Below are 19,073 nucleotides of genomic sequence, written 5' to 3'. Positions count from 1 at the left end.
GCAGAGACATAGGCAGAGGGAGAAGCAGGCTCCCCCTGCCCTCTGAGGGGAGCCTGATGCAGGACTCCATTCCGGGATTCTGGGATCATGCCCTGAGCTGAAGGCAGACACTCAACCACTGAGACAGCCAGGTGCCTCAGTTTCTTGAAAGACTTTTTTTTTTTAAGGATTTTATTTATTTATTCATGAGAGACACAGAGAGAGAAGCAGAGACACAGGCAGAGGGAGAAGCAGGCTCCGGGAGCCCAACGTGGGACTTGATCCTGGGTCTCCAGGGTCACATCCTGGGCTGAAGGCAGTGCTAAACCACTAAGGCACCCGGGCTGCCCATTATAAGACTTAACTTAATTAAAATATGATACATAGAAAAACTCAAGAAACTTAGCTCTTATGTATTATGTTATGTATCAGAACAAATGGAGAAAATGGCTGAAAAATGGAATTTTTAAAAAAAGGAGTTTACTTAGGCTCTAGAAATAGGTATTTATTGATTTTCATCGATGTTGATGTAGCATGGTGATAACCATGGTTGATGTAGATAATGATAACCTATAATCCTTGCCAAAGTTAGTAGATGAATAAATATGCTTTCAGTTGCATCATCAGTTCGTGCAACAGAAATGACCTTAAATCCACAAGAAATGACATGCACAAATGGGGTGAAGACTGAGTTAATGAATTATTTTTACAGTTGAGCAACATTAAATCCAAACAATGTTATTCTGCTGTTTATATCACGGATCTGGAGTTTCGGTTAGTCCTTTGCGGCAATTATGACAGTCACAAAACTGCAAGTAGAAAGCAAAGTGCAATTCAGATTGTCCTTGGGAGTAAACATAAAAGAACAAAGCAGGTCCCCAAGTATGAAATCAGACATTATAGGAAATATACCATAAAGGTTGTAGGGAGAAAGTAAACACAACACTGAATGTCTTCTTTTTTCCCCCCCTTTCCTTTTTCAAGATATAAGCAGATTCCGTTTGGTAGGACTAACCATATTGAACTTCTAATGATAATACGTCTCTGGATTTGTTTACATCCTATAGCTTATTCACAGAGCGTGCTAACCAGCGTATGTTGCATGTTTACTTCAAGCTTACAATATCAGCTGTGAATTCTGTTCAGTCCAAATCCCACCATGGTCTTTTAAAGTTGTAGTTATATTATTCCAAATACTATTAGATGTATTAGTAAAGCCAGATTAATTACTTGCAGTTTATACCTCAGATTTCTTCAATTTTTATTATTTTAATTATCTGTATGTTGTAATTACATTTCCACTATACTTTTTTTCAGAAGGTTAATTATGTCTTGGTGAAGTGTCCCTTAAATCAAATGCTATCATATGAACCATATAAAAAGAATAATTATAATATTCTAATACATAGTGACTTAGATTTAAAGCAGTTTTAATGAGTTTTGGAAATAAAATTTATATATCACTTCACTAATATTATTTTAAATATGGATTTCTCTTAAGCATTAACTACACTATTAGGTATAAGACAATTTGAAAAGCAGAAACTTATTGTTATTAAACAATAGAGCAATAAAAATGTTTTGGGAGGGGAGGGGGAAAAGAAGATTTAAAACACCTAAGCAGCTACCTAGGCAGCTTAATAAATCATTTGTCATGAAGCACCTCAAAATGTGCTAATGTGTTCAGGACACTTAATTCCATGTATCTGAGGGAGAATTGTCACATATCTTGATTCCCCAATTTGAAATGATTTTGAGTTTTTTCTCTTTTTGGTTAAAAAATGACCGTGATTTCTCAATTTTGGAATTACATGTTCCTTAGTCTAGACCTTATAATAAGTAACGAAGACAAACTGGTCACATATTGGTGTAACTGCTAAAGTTAGAACTGTCGATAATTAGAACTAAATCTCTAAATTGTAGAAAACTGACTCTCCTTCAGTGGGAACTGCTATTTACTGAACAGTAGAATATTGTAACATGGTGTAGCTGATGGGGTGGCAAAGCACACCTCCAGCTGGCTGGCGCTCATGGTTTCCCTAGTCTCCCGGGGTCTCCCAGGCCGCCTTCAGGAAGCACTTCGGGTCAGTTAATTCCAAGCTGGGCACTCATATCTCTGTCCCCAGTAAACCAGCAGTATAAAACTCAGTAAGCCAAGACCTTAGATGGTTTGTGAAGTCCTTTCAAGTGCTACTTTCTCCTGAACTCCCTATCACAGGTCCAGCCAGCCCTACAGGCAGGATATACTGGGGTATATCCCCAGTTGTTTTAGCTTCCTCTCTTTGTGTAAGGAAGGAACAGAAATCTACTCTAATGAATTCAAATAAATGGGGTTGGGACACGTGATAGCAAAGAGCTCACAAAATCAAACATAGGCTTCATGGGAAATAAGGCTATAACTAAAGCTATCAGGAGTCTATTTTCTTCCTTTTTCTGTCTTCCTTTTACTGTCTTACCAACTGGTATTTCCTCTTCCTTTCTCTTAGCACATCCACTCCACTTTCCTCTTTCATGAGCTGGCATATTAACGCACATGTTCCTGAAATGGCAGGCAGCCTCCAAGTCTGTATGTCCTATCAGCATAGCTACCTTCAGGCTTTCGGGGTCTGTTCAAATATGTACATTGTAGGGGATCCCCGGGTGGCTCAGTGGTTTGGCACCTGCCTTAGGCCCAGGGTGTAATCCTGGAGTCCTGGGATCGGGTCCCATGTCGGGCTCCCTGCATGGAGCCTGCTTCTCCCTCTGCCTGTGTCCTTGCCTCTCTCTCTCTCTCTCTCTCTCTCTCTCTGTGTGTGTGTGTGTGTGTCTCATGAGTAAATGAATAAAATCTTAAAAAAATGTACATTGTAAGATTATTTATGTATTTGACAGGGAGAGACAGGGAGGGAACACCAGTAGTGGGAGTGGCAGAGGGAGAGGGAGAAGCAGGCTCCCTCTGTTGAGCAAGGAGTCTGATTGGGGCTTGACCTCAGGACCCCGAGATCATGATCTGAGCAGAAGGCAGATGCTTGATACTGAGCCACTCAGGTGCCCAAAAATAGTTTTTTTTAAGATTTTATTTGTTAAAAAAATATTTTATTTGTTTATTTGACAGAGAGAGAGAGAGAGAGAGAGCACAAGCAGGGGAAGAGATAGGCAGAGGAAGAGGGAGAAGCAGGCTTCCCATTGAGCAAAGGGCCCAATGTGGGGCTCTAACTCAGGACCCTAGGATCATGACCTGAGCTGAAGGCAGACACTTAAACCACTGAATCACCCAGGTGCCCCAGCTCAAAATATTTGAGAGGGGTGGTGGTGAGGGGAGAGAGACAGAATATGATTTGATACAGGAAAGCCAGTGGATGGACTAGTTTTACGTCAGACAGCTGTCTTTGATCCTCCATCAACCTTGGTTATAGGATTTCTGAATGTTAAAGATCAGTCTTCATCACAGCAAAGAAAATAGAAGACGAAATGCAAAGCAAACTGGAAGATGAATGACATTTGAAAATAGTAACAATTCCTACATTTTCATACTCCTTGATATTTTCTCCTAGTATGCTAGCTAGATTTTGTGGTATTCAGTTGGTAAGAGCCAAAATTCTTTGTAGGAGCAATATTTTTTTAAAAAAATATTTTACTTATTTATTCATGAACGACACACAGAGAGACAGAAACATAAGCAGAGGGAGAAGCAGGCTCCCTGCAGGGAACCTGATACGGAACTCCATCCCAGGACCCTGGGATCACGCCCTGAGCAGAGGCAGATGCTCAACCACTGAGCCACCCAGGTGCCCCTGTAGGAGCAATATTGACACAGGAGAGATGACCTGTCTCTGCCATGTAAGGATACAGCAATATTGCTGGAATCGGCAAACCAGGAGGAGGACTCTCACCAGACACCAGATCCCCTGGCACCGAGATCTTGGACTTCCCAGGCTCCAGAACAGTAGTAAATGAATGTCTGTTGTTTAAGTCAACTATTCTGTAGTATTTGTTGTAGTAGCTCAAACTAAGACAGGCAAATAAATTCTTTAACCCAATAAAATTGTTTAAAGATTTTTTCTCTTGATACTTGATAATTTTAACAAACATGTACTGAATTGACAAGTAACTGTAAGTGTGTTGCTTACTCTGTAGGATCCTCGGTTCTTCAGTTACTATAATTCACCTTATGAAGTTCAAGATATAAGATATATTCAAACCCATCAAGGAGAAATTACTGATTGGGTTTCAGAAAGGATTTTACACCTCAGGTATTTCAGTTGACTTATTGTTTCTATGATGATATTATTCACCTTTAACTTTCTTTATATTTATGAAATTTTATTACAATAAATCTTAAAATATTAGACCTGGAGGATATATTAGATGTTCTATAGTCCAGCTCCCTCATTAATATATGCCATATTTAATCCTTTTAATTACTAATATACTGTTGAAGTAGCAAAAAGAAATAAGAAAAATCCAGGACTGCACCAGAGGAAGCACTTTTTGGAAAGGAAAAACTCAAATGAGGCCTCATCTCTATCAATAAAGCTTTATTCATTTACCCCATAATTATTACCTGATAGATTTTTAAAATTTGAAATAATCATAGTGTTTACAGATATGAAATAAGAAGGTGGGCAGCCCAGGTGGCTCAGCGGTTTAGCACCTGCCTCCAGCCCAGGGCCGGATCCTGGGGACCCAGGATCGAGTCCCGTGTTAGGCTCCCTGCATGGAGCCTGCTTCTCCCTCTGCCTGTGTCTCTGCCTCTCTCTCTCTCTCTCTCTCTCTCTCTCTGTGTCTCATGAATAAATAAATAAAATCTTAAAAAAAAAAAAAAGAAGGTGGCCGTGTTTATGGTTTCTGTTACAAGAAAGAAAACTAATTTTTAGGTGATTCTCCTACATTTGTAATTAGTTGAGCCTCAAATATACATAGACATTATATATATCACTGATATTGAGATTTTTCTATGTAGACAAATTTGAAAAACTTACTTTTGTCTTTTTTTTTTTTTTAAGATTTTCTTTATTTGAGAGAGAATGAGCCAGAGTGAGCAAGAACACAAACAGGGGAGAGTAGAGGGAGAGGGAAGAGGAGACTCCCCACTGAGCAGGGAGCCCTACATGGCTTGATCCTGGAATCCCAGGATCATGACCTGAGCAGAAGGCAGATGCCCAACCAACCGAGCCACCCAGGTGCCCTTCCTTTAGTCTTACAATAAGTTTTGAATAGTATGCTATTTGAAAACGAAAAGCTTATTTCTATATTTATTAATATGTGTAGTGCTTATGAACGAGGCACATCTCAGCCATAAGAATTATGTGTTCTGAAGTCCTCAAACTAAAATCCTCAGGCCCAAACATTTCTGTTTTGCTCATGTTTTAGTGACCACACACCTTTGAGAACTGAAAGGAGTCTTTCAGCATAGTGATGGAAAGGACAGACAGCAGGCTATTTTTAGTTGCCAAAGAACATCACATTCTAGCCAATACATTTTTTTACATGATACTGCCAGCCAAGTCCGAGGGTGTCATTAAAGTATCCCTTAGAGTGTGGAGCAAAGATCGTTTCTAAAAAGTGTTCATAAAGTCAAACTCCTAAACAGTAAAAAAATGACAAAGCTATCTAAAATTAACCTTTTCTTTCTCTTTCTTTCTTTCTTCATTTCTTTCTTTCTTTCTTTCTTTTTTTTTTTTTGCTTATTCCATTGAGAACTTGCTTCACTAGAGTTAAATAATTCTCAGGTAAGAACAGCACAGTCATTTCCCCCATTCCTGGCTCTCTGTCGATTTCAACACTAGATTTTGCGATATTTCCTGTGCTGTGAGCTTGAATTTCTAGGCAATAAAGATAAGAAGGTAGGAACAGTGTGACTCCTCCTTTCCGTCTGTTTAAAAGATAGGAGGCAGCTGGAAACCTACTTGTCAGGAGCCCACTAGTTGCCAAAAGTCTTCACAAATTGTTTCAAAGGATCCTTTTATTGGCCATAGGTAGGTCTATTATCTTCACTTTAGAAAGTGGGACTCCATGGGTCAGAGAAGCTAAGCAATTTGCCTAAGGTCATATGGCAAATAGAAGTAAGGCTGGAAGAGAACACTGTGTCTGAACATAACAGAGCTCGAGATAAACGTCTCACTGAGTAGGCCTCTCACCCTCATCTCTCTTCACTGCCCTTCCACACAGACAGGAGAGGAGTAATGGCCATGGCTGCCCTGGGCCTCTCTCTGCAGGATGCAGGCAGCTGCCGTCGGTGGAAGCTTTAAGTTCAGAAATAAAGGCCATAACCTGCCGAGCGTATTTGTAGTAAGATGCCATACAAATTCAAGGTAAAATATTGAATTGCTTCTTTTATTAGCAGTTTTGTAGTGAAATTTCTCCATGAGGAGACGACATACCTCACCATGCAGGAAGATGTGGGACACCTCACATCGGAATAGACGAGAGCTTGCTCTTCTGGTGACCTCGGATAAACTGTACAGCTAATGTTTATGCTTTCAAATCTTTCCTCTTTTGATCCTTTCAATTTATGGGCTGTTCATTTCTTAAAACCCAGAACTGGCTTTCAGGAAATATATCTATTTTTTTTCTTTCCAAAGTGGTGTGAAATTTAGATGCTAATTGTGTTTTGTTTAATTAGATGTGTGAATTAAGGTGTATAAAATAAGCTACTAACTACTTTCTCACAAGAAGTAATGAATTTCTCAGATCGAAGAGCAAAATGGCATAAACTGTAATCAAAATAGTGTTATGATCTCGGGGTACCTGGCTGGCCCAGTTGGTAGAGCATGAGACTCTTGATCTCGGGCTTGTGAGTTTGAGCCCCATGCTGGGCGTAGAGTTTACTTAAAAAAAAAAAAAAAAAGTGTATGATATCATTTCATGCAAGAAAAATGGATGATTCCCAAGGGCTCTCCCTGAGAAATAAGGTTGGGAAACTGGCTAAATCCTCAAATCCTCCCTACCTCCTCCTCCACAAGAGAAACAAAGCAGGTATTTTGCAACACACAGTTTAAAGTGAAGCTATAATTACCACCTAATAATCTCTCATCCTATAGTTCCTAACATCTTCACACCATTCTGCTTTGGCAATTTTCTGCTCAAAATAAACTCTGAAGTATAAACTGTTGAATGTCAATAATCAATTCCTTGGCTAGATTTACATAATAGGATAACAAAACAAAAAATCGCTGCATAACTAACAAAGCCTTAACCCCTCTTAAGCAATATATGCAGCCAGTCATGCCAAACACCATTGTATCATCTGCAGATACCGAACAGTGCTGACATGCCTGATGTGAAATGCTTGGGAAGGCCTCCAGGCCTAAATCCAGCAGAGCCAATCTACTGCCCTCAACTACCTACAGAAAGACAGGCATTTTAGTGGTTTTCTTGGGACAACCACCCCTTTTGGAACATGCTCTGGCTTCCTGGGACCCCCAAATTCCTTGCCCAAAGTTAAGAGCCTGCAGTGTCTTCTCTAGGTTCTTTGGTTGTTCTAATAACCGATTAAATTGACATAAGACAGGTACATGGGAAAAAAATTTAATTTCAAACCTAAGGGAGCTGATAAGAATATGAGCCTTCCTCAAGTGACAAAAGTAGGAGCCTTTATATCTTTTATGTATTTATTCACTTATTTTTTAAAAAGCTTTATTATTTTTTTTCAAATTCTTTTTTTTAATTAATTTTTATTGGTGTTCAATTTACCAACATACAGAAAAACACCCCGTGCTCATCCCGTCAAGTGTCCACCTCAGTGCCCGTCACCCATTCCCCTCCAACACCCGCCCTCCTCCCCTTCCGCCACCCCTAGTTCGTTTCCCCGAGTTAGGAGTCTTTATGTTCTGTCTCCCTTCCTGATATTTCCCAACATTTCTTTTCCCTTCCTAAAAAGCTTTATTTATTCATGAACGACACACACACACACACAGAGGCAGAGACATAGGCAGAGGGAGAAGCAGGCTCCCTACAGGACCCTGGGATCATGACCTGAGCCAAAGACAGATGTTCAACCACTGAGCCACCCAGGTGCTTCAGCCTTTATAACTTTTAAACAAAGAAACAATTATTTGTGAAGAAGCGACAAAAGGGTTTGGGCTTGGGGTAGGCAATAAATGAAGAAGTAATAAGTTTGTTTATATAACCTTTTTGGCCCTGAATTCCTTATCAGTGGTGATAAGGATGGTTTCTACCTTCTAGGTGCAGGGAAGGTAGCCTTACATGGGGAATTTATTTCCTGCTTTCAGGAGGGACAAAAGGACCTTCTTGTGCCAGTTGTTCCTTAAGTAACTTTATTTAGTTCAAGATAATCAATATGTCAAAGTGGCATATTTTGGGGTGATCTGCCCTGAACCCCATCATTCCTTCTCATTGGCTGACTATCCCATGGCACAGCTTTCCCATACAGCCTACCTGTGCATTGCTTCAAATTCTTCCCTGCCCCTCCTCCCCCTTACTGCCCTAGGTTTATGCCTACCACATAAAAGCAAGAGCACTCAATCTCCTGTATACTTTGTTGTCTAGTAAATTGGGCTAAAATATAGATCCACAATATGAATCAGAAAAAATAAAATTCTGAGAGTTTTAAGGAGGCTTCATTACATGGACATGATTGATTACATCATTGGCCATCCACTCACTCTCCAGTCCCTCTCCCCTCCACAGAGTTGGGGTGGGGGAACTGAAAGTCCCAACCCTATAATCACAAGGTTGGTTCTCCCTGCAACCCACCCTCACCCTTTGGTGCTTTCCAAAAATGTCACCTCATTAACATAACAGAAGACATCTTTATTGCTCTCTCTCATCCTCACTTAGGAAATTCCCAGGGTTTGGGGAACTGTGTACCAGAAACAGGGAGGAAGACCAAATACACATCTCTGATGATAAATTACATCATCACAAAACGAAACTTTTGGATGGCGTTTTTAAGGATGGATAATACCTGAACTGATAGAGAGGAGACAGAAAGGTGCTCCGGGTAAGAGTTTCAAACCCTGAGTGAAGACTTGGGACCTAGTATGGTACTTGGGAAGGACTTGCCATTTCTGCATTCCTGTTAATACCCTCAGGGTGTTACAGACTGCTTGAAGGGCACCAGTGAAACCCACATTCATCCATGATATAAAGAATTTAATGATTTGGGGCACCCAGGTGGTACAGTCAGTTAGGTGTCCAATTCTTGGTGTCAGCTTGGGTGGTGATCTTAGGGTCGTGAAATCAAACCCCGTATTGGGCTCTGCCTTTGGTGTGGAATCTGCTTAAGACTCTCTCCCTCTCCCACTGCCCCTCCCCTCCACTCTATCTCTCTCTCTCAAAAATAAATAAACCTTAAAAAACAAGTAATGATTTGACAGTTTCCCTAACAGCAACAAACAAGACAAAACTGAACCTACATTTCAAATCGGGTCTTCAAACAAATTCTCAAAAGGGCCCTCTCAATTTTGTTAATAAAAATAAACACTTCTGGGGTGGCCCGGGTGGCTCAGCAGTTTGGCGCCGCCTTTAGCCCAGGGCCTGATCCTGGAGACCCGGGATCCAGTCCCACGTTAGGCTCCCTGCATGGAGCCTGCTTCTCTCTCTGCCTCTCTCTGCCTCTCTCTGTCTCTCTCTCTGTCTCTCTCTGTCTCTCTCTCTCTCTCTCTCTCTGTGTCTCATGAATAAATAAAATCTAAAATAAAATAAAATAAAATAAAAAATAAATAAAATAAACACTTCTGATGAAAAATCCCTTTTTTGGTAACTTAGATGCTTAAGAGTAGTGACAGGTGGTAACTATTCTTATTGTGATGAGCATTTCTTATATGTGTATATAAAGTTTGAATCACTATGTTGTATACCTGAATCTAACATATGGTATGTCAACTATACTTCAATTAAAATTAGAAAAAAATTAATGCATATTAAATAGAATGGTCAGAATATAGGATAATTTACACAAGAGTGAAAACAGACAATAATTCACTTTATTTTTTTAAAGATTTTATTTATTTGAGAGAGAGAGGGAGAGGGAGCATGAGCAGGGGCAAGAGCAGAGGGAGGAGCAGACTCCCCACTGAGCAGGGAACCCTACACGGGCTCCATTCTAAGACCCTGGGATTATGACCTGAGCCCAAGGCAGACACTCAACCGACTGAGCCACCCACGTGCCTGATAATAATTCACTTTAGAGTAATATTGAATTATGGGATATCCTAGAAATAAGTAAATCAATGTCTGACAAATGATCAACTAGGCCCTTATTTAATATTCAAGTATGTGACCTGTAAATTTTTGTTGACCTGGGAGTAAAATTCAAGAATTTAGGGGGCACCTGGGTGGCTGGGTGGTTGAGCATCTGCCTTTGGCTCAGGACATGATCCTGGAGTTCCAGGATTGAGTCCCACATCAGGCTCCCTGCATGAAGCCTGCTTCTCCCTCTGCCTGTGTCTCTGCCTCTCTCTCTCTCTCTTTCTCTCTCTCTCTCTGTGTATGTCTCTCATGAATAAATAAATAAAATCTAAAAGAAGAAAAAAAAAAAAAGAACCACAGGCCCCAAATGGAGTCATTTATACTAGGCCACATCAACAAACCCAGGCTTGATACTTAACTAATTGCCACTTCCCCCAGAAATGTAGTCTTAACAAGTCAGTCAGGAGTTTGTGATCAGCACCAATGAGGTAATCCGTCACATGGGCCCTCTCCATCCCCCAAAGGAAGGTGAGGTAATCTGTATAATAAGACCCTCTGTCCTTCCCCCTCAGGAAAAGTGACCTTGCCTGAAACAATCCTTTCTTTTTTTTTTTTTTTAAAGATTTTTATTTATTTATTCAGGGAGAGAGAGAGAGAGAGAGAGAGAGAGAGGCAGAGACACAGGCAGAGGGAGAAGCAGACATCATACAGAGAGCCTGACGTGGGACTCGATACAGGGTCTCCAGGATCACGCCCTGGGCCACAGGTGGCGCTAAATCGCTGCGCCACCAGGGCTGACCTGCTTTCTTTTTTAAAAGTATTTTATTTATTTATTCATGAGAGACACACACAGAGAGAGAGAGAGGCAGAAACACAGGCAGAGGGAGAAGCAGGCTCCATGCAGGGAGCCTGACGTGGGACTTGATCCCAGGGCCCCAGGATCACTCCCTGGGCTGAAGGTGGTGCTAAAGGGCTGAGCCACCCGGGCTGCCTGAAACAATCCTTTCTTTTCATTTGCTTAATAACTTCCTTGCCTCATCCTCCTTCCTATAAAAACCTTCCATTCTGGGGAGCCTGGGTGGCTCAGTGGTTGAGCATCTGCCTTTGGCTCAGTTCATGATCCCCAGGTCCTGGGATCGAATCCTGTGTATGGCTTCCCTCAGGCTCCCTCTGCCTGTGTCTCTGCCTCTCCGTGTCTCTCATGAATGAATGAATGAATGAATGAATAAATAAATAAATAAATAAATAAATAAATAAAATCTTTAAAGAAATCAGAAAACTTCCTTTTTGTACAAGTCTTCAGAGCTCCTTTCTCCTTGCTAGAAGGGATGGTGCCCAATTTATGAATCACTTGAGAAAGTCAATTAGATCTTCAAATTTACTCAATTGAATTTTTGTTTTTAACACATTATTTCGTTGCAGCTAACTGTATTGTCACTGGGGTGAATGAGGCAGAGGAGGGGATAGACTCGTCAGGAGTGACAGGCCTGAAATGTTGGAAAGGTTGTATGTAAGGAGAACAAACAGATTCTGTGGAAGTTTACAAGAATTAGTAACTGCTTCAGTAAAGCAGGAGTTGAAGTTTCTATAGCTGAATGGATGATGGTGCCTCTAACTCCTGAGACTATAAGGATAAGGTAGGAGTCCGGAGGGATAAAGATAGAAAGAGCATGGTTTGGCTGGATTGATTTTGAGACACCTAAAGAATATTCTCCAGGAACATCTCCATTCTTCCTTCCTTCCTTCCTTCCTTCCTTCCTTCCTTCCTTCCTTCCTTCTCTCTCTCTTTTTTAAGATTTTATTTATTTATTCCAGAAAGAGAGGAGGAGCACAAGGAGAGGGACAAGCAGACACGGGGTTTGACCTCAGGGGCTAGATCTCAGCACCCTGAGATCAGGACCTCAGCCAAAACCAGGAGTCAGATGCCTACCTGACTGAGCCACTCAGGTGCCTGTCTCTGTCTCTTAAAAAAAAAAAAAAGAAATTAAAGTTAATTTACATCTAATTGCTAAGACAAGCATAAGAATTACCAAATCTTGATCACACTGGTATTTAGGAGTAGTGTGCTTTACAATGATGTATTATCATGCCCTCTTGGCTCATTGCTATCACTGCTATCTCCTCATATGGGTTGAGTGATTTGACTAAAGTCTAATTGCTAAACAAGGGCAAAGTCCAAATAAAACTCCATGTTTTTATTCCTTGTTCTTTTGCTTTATCTCAAAACAAATCTCCACAGCATCTATAAAATAATAAAAACAAATTCATGAAAGAACCAGTAGCCTGTTCCTGCAGGCAGTGTTTCTCAGCTGAGCTCCAAGTGACAAACCAGAACCAGAGCTCCCTCCCTTCCTACTGTACTTTCACCAGCTTCTTCCAGTAACAGAGTATCCTCTTGGCTTATTTCCCTTCAATTCATTGGCCCATAGCTTCCAGGTTAAACAAAGACATTTCAGTAGCTCATTTATATATATGTATTTATGTATGGTAGCCTCTTCTTCACTGCATTCAAGGACAACTTTCCACCATTAACCATCACCTTGTTCTGCCTTCCTTACAGAGAAAGATTTTTGTGAATATTTGACTTGTTATCGTTAGATCAAACACAAAATGTGACTTCAGATTAATTTCCTTTTTTAGTCTTTATCCAATTTTTCCAAACTACTTCACTCCTAACCTACAGGGATCATTTCTTAAATAAAGATAGACTTCATTTTTGGAAAGTTAAAACTTTCAAACTGACATATGAGCCAATAAAAATGTCCCTAAAAACATTCATGGTAAAAAAAAAAATCCATGGTGCTAAAATATCATTTTTAAAAAGCTAAAACAAAAAAAAAAATAAAAATAAAAAATAAAAAGCTAAAACATAATTTTCATGCAAACATATAAGGAAGATGTATCAAAATTTCATCAACTTATTAATGAGGGGACCAGTAAGAGTAATATCAATTCAAAGGATAATTTGAAGAACATATTTTTATCAATAAATATCAGTATTGATAAATATGTATATGTATACATATTTATATATGTGTATATATATATATATATATATATATATATATATATATACACACACACACATGGAATGCTGAAATGACTTTGTCAGTCGATACAAAACTGGTTAATATCCTGTAGGATAATAAAGTACAATGTTTACTCTTTTCCTGGTCATCTATCATGGAACTTTACCAAGGTCCTGTATCTGGGAAATAGATGCCTCCATGATATTCTCCCTTCAGTAATATATCACTGAATATATTTAGGATATATCAGAATGAGAAAGGGCAAATAAACATAGTTTGAAGAAAGGGATTTCAGACAGGATGGCAAGTGGGGAAGGAGCCAAGTTTTGACATTTGTTCAACAAATATTTTCTGAGAACCTAGTAAGGGCAACACACTGTTTTGGGTGCTATGAAAGAAATCAAATTGCACAAGACTAAAATAATAATAATAATAATAATAATAATAATAATAAAATAAAGGGGGATCCCTGGGTGGCTCAGTGGTTTGGTGCCTGCCTTTGGCTCAGGGCCTGATCCTGGAGTCCTGGGATCAAGTCCCACATCAGGCTCCCAGTATGGAACCTGCTTCTCCCTCTGCCTGTGTCTCTGCCTCTCTCTCTCTCTCTCTGAGTCTCTCATGAATAAATAAATAAAATCTTAAAAAAAAAAAAGTTGCACAAGACTTGGTCCTTCCTTTGATAATTTGGAAAGTGAAAATATTTACACAGTTAACTATAATGCAAAACATGTCCCTTCACATATTGTGAGTTTTAAGTTTCTATTTGTTGTTTTTTAGTAATCTCTACCTCCAACATGGGGCTTGAATTTACAACCCCAAGATCAAGAGTCACACACTCCACCAACTGAGCTCTCCAGGCACCTCCTGTGAATTTTTTTAATAATAGAAATGGGTGATTAATGAATAAAATTGCGAACAAGGGAAAAGTAGGAAAAACATTACCTAAAGTTCTACCATCTAAACGTAATCATTATTAATATTTTAGAAGAATTTCTTTTGGTTCATTTTTCAAAATATTTTTTATTTGTTTATTAATGAGAGACACAGAGAGAGAGAGAGAGAGGCAGAGACACAGGCGGAGGGAGAAGCAGGCTCCACGCAGGGAGCCCGACATGGGACTCGATCCCAGGACCCAGGATCACACCCTGAGCTGAAGGCAGACTCTTAACTGCTGAGCCACCCGGGCGACCCTGCTTCATGTTTTTTGATGGTTACTTTTTACTTTCCTTTCTCCTCTTTAAAAAAAAAAAAATTTTTTTCTAAACTTGCCACCTTCATACTATTTTACATCTCTTAAAAAATGTATTAAGTCCTTTGCATTGCTTCATAGATATCTGTTAGTTTCTTGTTTGTTTCATAGCCTATATTTTGAGACCTGCCCCTCTCCTGCTCTGAAGGAATATGGGTGGCCATCACAATAGCCCACTTCTCTGGAAATAGACACTGGTCTAAGAATGAGCTTGTGGCCTGTCTAGCAGAACCAACCCTGTTCTGGGAGATTGATATGCATGCTCAGAGAGGAAGAGGTATCTGAACTGCCAGGGCCCATATGCCCCAGCACATACAGAAAACCTACCTGAGTATAGAACTAGTAAGAAAAGGGACAGAGAGAGAGACCGAGAGACAGAGACAGAGGGACAGAGGAAGACAAACCAAAGGACATCATTTGAGTATCTGGACATATGAAGTCAGCCAAGAACTGGAACTTTAAAGTTTCATGAACAAAAATATTCTCTTTATTTGCTTGAACTAAGTGGAGTGGGGTTTCCATCACACACCATCAAAAAGCTCTGTCAATATACCTATGATTACATAGTCTTAGCCATCATCAAAGAATATCTGGTTTCTATGCAAAGACCTTGTTTACAGTGAGAGTAATAAATGTGGTCAAAACAGAAAAAGTTCCATACTAGGATTTGTGAAATGTCCTCCCATTTTACTTCCATATTCTCCTTTCCTCCTTCTCTCCCTTCCTTTATTTTTTTATTTTTTTAAAAGACACATTTATGGGATCCCTGGGTGGCTCAGTGGTTGAGCATCTGCCTTCAGCCCAGGGCCTGATCCTGGAGACCCCGGATTGAGTCCCACATCAGGCTTCTGCATGGAGCCTGCTTCTCCCTCTGCCTCTCTCTCTCTCTCTCTCTTTCTCTCTCTGTCTCTCATGAATAAATAAATAAAATCTTAAAAAGGGATCCCTGGGTGGCGCAGCGGTTGGGGGCATGCCTTTGGCCCAGGGCGCGATCCTGGAGACCCGAGATCGAATCCCACATCGGGCTCCCGGTGCATGGAGCCTGCTTCTCCCTCCGCCTGTGTCTCTGCCTCTCTCTCTCTCTGTGTGACTATCATAAATAAATAAAAATTAAAAAAAAAATCTTAAAAAAAAGACATTTATTCAGCGTCATGATCAGACTATTACATTTAGCAATCAACAGCATGGGTGCAAAAAAAAAAAAAAACTACATTAAAACGCTTTGTTGGAATGCTTTACACTTTCCGCAGAACAAACTGAAATAACCTGTTATACAATTAGTCACAAATACAATCCTCGAGGTTTTGCCCATACACATGAGTATTGTCTAAAACATGTCTTCTGTGTAGCAGCAAGGCCCTGTCACCACTGTGCTTGGCTGAGCTCACAAATCTGTTGTAACCTGTAGCTTCCCTGTCACTTCTCTGGCTCTCCTCTCCTGCTAAGTTTTGTTTCCTGGCAGTAATTATAACCTTCCGCCACTGCCATAGCTGCTGCTGCTGCTGGAACTGCCACAGCCACCTTGGTTTCATGGTTTGGCAAAGTATTGGCCTCAACCAGCATAGGGGCCAGAGCTTCTGCCTCCAAAATTTCCTCACTTCATGGGTCCAAAATTTGAGGATTGATTGTTGTAATTGCCAAAATCATTATAGCTTCCGCCACCTCCAAAGTTGCTTCCATCATTACCAAATCTGTTGTAGCCATCCCCACTACCACCCTGTCCACCACCACCTCCACTGCCACCGAAGCCACCTCGACCACTGAAGGTCCCCCCCACGACCAAAGTTGTCATTCCCACCAAAACCACCTCCACGACCACCACCAAAGTTTCCAGAACCACTTTGGCCTCTTTGGCTGGACGAAGCACTAGCCATCTCTTCAATAGGGCTTTCCTTACTTCACAGTTGTGGCCATTCACAGGATGGTATTTTTGAATGACACTCTTGTCTACAGAGTCATGGTCATCAAATGTCACAAAAGCAAAACCTCTCTCTCTCTCTCTTTTTTTTTTTCTTTAAACCTCTCTTTTTGCCACTGCCTTGGTCAGTCATGATCTCATTCAATTCAATTTTCCCAAACTTTTCAAAATAATCTCTTAGATGATGTTCTTCAGTGTCTTCTTTAATGCCACCAACAAAAATCTTTTTCACAGTTAAGTGGGCACCAGGTCTTTGAGAATCTTCTCTTGAGACAGCCCTCTTTGGTTCCACAACCCTTCCATCCACCTTGTATTGCTTTGCATTCATGGCTGCATCCACCTCCTGCACGGTGGCATAGGTGACAAACCCAAAGGCTCTGGAGCTCTTGGTGTTTGGATATCTCACTACCACACAGTCCGTAAGTGTTCCCCAATGCTCAGGATGGCCCCTCAGACTCTCATCGGTTGTTTCAAAGCTCAGACCTCTGATGAAGATCTTCCGCAGCTGCTCAGGCTCTTTGGGAGACTCTGACTTAGACATGACGGTGGTGGCAGGGGAGACTTTCACGATGCTTACTCGGTGGCGTCCAGGGGCAGAAAGGGTCTCCCTTCCTTTTATTCTCTTTCCACGTTTATTCTCACTAAACAAACACTGACCGACTGATCATCTGCCATGTGCTAGCCACAGTGCTGAGTGCTGAAGGTATAATGGTGAATAAAACCCACTTGGTCCCTGCCTTCTTGGAGCTGATGCCACGGACTTCCTTTCTCTTGCATTGTGTGACGTTTCACAGGACAGCATTGGCGGTGTAGTATTTTTCTATGTTCTATTTTCAGGCATACAAGGAATTGCTTTTTCTAAACAGCAGATCATATTAATATGCTAATACTTTAGTAAAATCTTTTATCCTGAGAGAATTACAAAAATGACTATGTAGATTTTGAACAGTCTAAGTCCAGTAATTAGAAGCCTTTGAAAGTGACAAATGCTGGGTGCTTGGGTGGCTTAGTTGTTAAGGGTCTACCTTTGGCTCAGGTCATGATCCTGGGATTGAGCCTCATGTCAGGCTCCCTGCCCAGTGGGGAACCTACTTCTCCCTCACCCTCTGCCACTCCCTCACCCTCTGTTTGTGCTTGCCAGCTCTCTTTCTCTGTCAAATAAAAAATATATATATTAAAAAAAGGAAAGTGACAGATGCCATATTTATGACAATTTATATATAACCTGTTGACTTGTTTGCTTTTGAAATATGTTACTTAAGTTGTCCTTGTTTTTTTAAATTTTAATTTAGTTTTTAAAGATTTTCTTTATTTATTCATGAGAGACAAGGAGAGAGAGGCAGACACATAGGCAGAAGGAGAAACAGGCTCCCTGCAAGGAGCTTGATGTGGGATTCGATCCCAGGATCCTGGGACCACAACCAGAGCCAAAGGCATACACTCAACCACTGAGCCACCCACGTGCCCCTGTTTTGTTCTTTTTATATATATATTTAGGTGTTATTTATTTAAGTAATCTCTCTCTCTTTTTTTTTAAAGGTTTTATTTATTTATTCATGAGAGATACAGAGAGACAGGGAGAGGCAGAGACACAGGCAGAGGGAGAAGCAGGCTCCATGCAGGGAGCCCCATGTGGGACTCGATCCTGGGTCTCCAGGATCACAACTTGGGCTGAAGGCAGCATTAAACCATTGAGCCACCCGGGCTGCCCTATTTAAATAATCTCTATACCCAACATGGGGCTTGAATTAATGACCTTGAGATCAAGAGTCAGATGCTCTACTGACTGAGCCAGTCAGGTGCCCCAAGTTGAACTTGTTTTTTGACTAGACATCAAATTACTTTCCATATATAAATCAGTACAATACTAAAAAAATCAATGCACAGAGACTTGCCATAGGTACAATATGTCTGGCGAGTGGAAATAAGCAAAATAAATATACTTATTTTTTTTAAAGATTTTATTTATTCATGAGAGACAAAAAGAGAGAGACAGAGACATAGGCAGAGGGAGAAGTAGGCTCCCTGCAGGGAGCCTTACATGGGATTTGATCCCAGGTCTCCAGGATCCCACCCTGGGCCAAAGGCAGGTGCTAGACTGCTGAGCCACCCAGGCATCCCAATAAATTTACTTATTTTAATTAATTAATTTTTGGAGGGGGAAGGAGGGGCAAAAGGAGAGGGAGAGAGAGAGAATCTTAAGCAGGTTCCACACCCAGCTTGGAGCCCAATGGGGGATCCACCTAACAACCCTGAGATCATGACCTGAGCTGAAATCAAGAGTTGGATGCTTAACCGACTGAGCCACCCAGGTGCCCCTAAAATATAGTTATGGAAGAAGATTTTCCCAAGTTTTTTGCATTTGTCCCTAGCACAATGTATTAATTCTTTCAAAATATTTTGACTAAAATAAAATAAAAGGTGCTAGTGTCCCCTGATAAAAACTTATGTAATATTTCTAGAATGAAATATAAAAGCATGTGAATAAAATGACAGTAAATATATCTGGAAGAAGCAAACTTAGGAACTGAATCCATCACAGAAAAGTTCTTTTCTCCGAAGAAAGGTAAACCACCTTTCCTCCTTTATAAGAGTGCTGCAGCATTTAGAGCGAGTTTGGCTTTCCTGCCAGGAGCTTGGTCTTCTAAAAGTGCTAAGGGTTCCAGCTTCTCAGCATCGCAGGCAGGATCTATGTACAATGATAGCAGAGGCACATGGGGAGGAGGGTTTGGGGTATGGGTCTGCCTTCCTAGAAACTGACTTT

The 19,073-nt window shown here is 40.7% G+C and overlaps 1 pseudogene; it reads right to left on the bottom strand.

The window, feature by feature from the left end:
- Nucleotides 1–15,856: 15,856 nt before the first annotated feature.
- On the bottom strand, nucleotides 15,857–16,850 carry LOC121471700 (annotated as a pseudogene).
- Nucleotides 16,851–19,073: the final 2,223 nt, after the last annotated feature.

The sequence above is a fragment of the Vulpes lagopus genome, chromosome 11 (genome assembly GCF_018345385.1).
Source record: "Vulpes lagopus strain Blue_001 chromosome 11, ASM1834538v1, whole genome shotgun sequence".
Lineage (NCBI taxonomy): Eukaryota > Metazoa > Chordata > Mammalia > Carnivora > Canidae > Vulpes > Vulpes lagopus.
This window is presented reverse-complemented; position numbering and strand designations above follow the sequence as displayed.